We start from the raw sequence: 3,084 nt of genomic DNA, 5'->3' as shown, positions 1-3,084 counted from the left end.
TAAACAAACCTAGTTGTGTCTTCATTACAAAATGTTGGAGATCTGGATACTCAAGAAGTCTCTAGACACAGCCATTAAAATTTTACTCTAAAAAAAAAAACAAACAAAAAAATTTACTGTAAGAATATTATTCTGTTTAGCGCTACCATCAATCCATAGGCTTCCAGAGACTGGTTATCAAGAAAGCTGTATGTCAGTGCCTCATACTCAAATGAAATTGCACACAAATCATTGTCATTCGGACAGGAATACAGTTCTAGTAATATCAAAAGTATCCTGCAAATTAAATATGGCTTTTTTTTGTGACTGAAAGAGACTGACCAGTTTTGCTTAAAGTTCTGTCTTCAGGAAAAGAGCCTCCTGGACATCTGATTTGAAATAAATGAGTCACTAGTGAATTAGAAGCAATGGCAGAAACCAGATAACCTGGCCATGGGCAAGGGACTGCCTCTTGAGAGGCAACTGTAGTGCATGATCCATGAGGCAGTAATGCCAAACAAGACATGAGGGTAACACGGACTGATCAGGCAACCTGGATGTGCACAAATGGGGAGTGATTTCTAAAACTAACGGCGAAGCCATCTGCCCATCAAGGATGGAATACTAGCTCATGGGTACAGCAAAAAGGATAAAGACAGATTGCTTTAATGAACACCTTTATTCACAAAGCTTTCTCTTTAAATGAAAGGGGACTGCTGCAGTTATGTACTGCCATGTTACAAACGACTCCAAAATTATTGGTTTAAACCACACCATTTTATTTATTTGCTTACAGTTTATGTTTGAATCCATTAGTTCACAGTGAGATTCTTCCCCTCCCCACCCACAAATACAGACTCCCAGTTTTATTGATCACCTTGAGAGGAAGCTAGAAGCAGCTAATTAAAAATGTGATTAATAGAATTAAGAACTTATCCTCTTTTTCCCATATTATCTGTATTTCAGTGTAACTCAATATTTGCTGGGGGAAATGTTTTTTCTACCAGAAAGAAAAAAAAAAAAATCCCAGCTAATAAAGAAGCAAAAAGAAAAATATATGATCATCTTTATCCTCTAATAAACTGATTCTAGGGTAGTGACCATCAATATCGTAATGTCATAATTGAACGTTATATGTCCCCTGATACATGTGCGCAGCTCCATCCATGAAGCTATCTTGCCAACACCACCACACATATAAATAAACAAAGCCCTGAATCTGCTCCATACTTTAGATCTAACTATAATTTCACAGGAAACATAAGAGACAGTGGAATATATTTTCTTACAAAACATTAAAGGATGCAGTCAGCAAAACATAGAATGTGGGAAACTTCGTAGGTAAAAAAAAAAAGTTTCTTCACTTAAAAAACAAATTACAAGATTTCTCAGCAGGCGAGAGGGGCAGGCAGGGCAGCTGCCGCTGCTGTGATCCGAGAGCGGGAACATGGAGAAGCTGCTGTGGGTCCTGAGAATCCAGGACAACAGGGAGCGGGGCCTGACCGTGCAGGTCCTTGATGCCTTATCCCTTAGTTTCAACACCAGGCTGAAGTGGTTTGCGATACGCGTTGTTACCGGCATCTTCTCCATCCTTGGAACTGGATTGCTGTGGCTCCCTGGAGGCATAAAGCTTTTTGGTGTTTTATACCTTTGGAGATACTGCTGCGTTAGCCAGTTCATGCTTTTTAATGGGACCCATGAAACAACTGAAGAAAATGTTTGAAACAACGAGATTGTTTCCAATGATTATTATGTTTTTGGGTTTGGTGCTCACACTGTGCACTGCTTTTTGGTGGCATAAAAAGGGAATGGCTATATTATTCTGCATATTGCAGTTCCCGTCGACGACTTGGTATAGTCTGCCATACATCCCATATACAAGGGGTGCAGTAATTAAGTGCTGTTCTTCTCTCCTGAGCTGAAAACTCTTTGTAAAGAAGGAAACTCTTTGAAAAGGCCATTTGAAAGTTGATGTTCTGCAGCATGTATACTATCTATGGTGAAACAGATCACCAGCCCAGGTGGGATGCATGAGACAAGTGCTCGGGCCTGGTGCACTGGGAAGACCCAGAGGAATCGGGTGGAGAGGGAGGTGGGAGGGGGGATCGGGATGGGGAATACGTGTAAATCTATGGCTGATTCATATCAATGTATGACAAAACCCACTGAAATGTTGTGAAGTAATTAGCCTCCAACTAATAAAAAAAATAAATAAATAAAAATAAAAAGAAAAAAAAAGAAAGTTGATGTTCTGGGTTTTTTTGTTTGTTTGTTTTATGTTCTCTTTTTGGTGAAGTGTACTTTTCCTGATACAGTATTCACTACAGAACAACTGCACTGACCATCTAAGACCATTTTGTATACTGATAAAAACTACATGCTGATTAAACTGTTAAATGCTGTGACAGTAAATTCATTATGTGTCATTAATCTGCTCTTCCAGAGACAAGGGGATTTTAATCATTGCCAATTGTAAATGACTTTTAGCCAGTTTTCAAATCTTTTCTAAACAGCATTTGGGATGTGAATATTTAAGGATAAGCCTATACTGCAAGATATATTCTTTTTGGGTGGTTTTTAAGTGTCTACATTTTAAAAATACCTTTTTAAAACAAAAACTTTAAATGTGAAAGTTTTTACTTTAAGCTAAAGATTGCTTTATTATATGTAATAAAAATATATAGATCTTCATAATTTTGAAATAAACTCACACTTGGGAGAAACAAACAGAGCAAATTACAAGATAAAAACAGAAAGAATGGCAACAGAGAGAAAGGAGAGAGAGACTGAAACACTTACTGAAGAATTGCAGTGTATGGACCTTACTTAGATACTGACCCAAACAACTGTGAACTGCCAAAAAAAAAAAAGGATGACAAATGAAGGCCATCCGGGAAGTATGAACACTGACTGGGTATTTGAGAATATAAAAGGATTATTTTTAATATTTTTAGGTGTGGTACTACCATTGTGATTATGTATATATTTTTAAAAGAGTCCTTATCTTTTAGAGAGACATAGTAACATATGTGTAGATAAATTGAGGTACTCTCTGGGATTTCTTTGAAATAATCAAAGGTGGAGCAAAATTGGCAGTTTATTTAT

General features: G+C 37.3%; 1 pseudogene; it reads left to right on the top strand.

Moving 5' to 3' along the window:
* Nucleotides 1-1,423: 1,423 nt before the first annotated feature.
* LOC122452782 lies at nucleotides 1,424-2,043 on the top strand (annotated as a pseudogene).
* Nucleotides 2,044-3,084: the final 1,041 nt, after the last annotated feature.

Source organism: Cervus canadensis, chromosome 1 (genome assembly GCF_019320065.1).
Source record: "Cervus canadensis isolate Bull #8, Minnesota chromosome 1, ASM1932006v1, whole genome shotgun sequence".
Taxonomy (NCBI): domain Eukaryota; kingdom Metazoa; phylum Chordata; class Mammalia; order Artiodactyla; family Cervidae; genus Cervus; species Cervus canadensis.
Note: the sequence above shows the minus strand (reverse complement) of the source record. Positions and strands in the feature narration are given on the sequence as shown.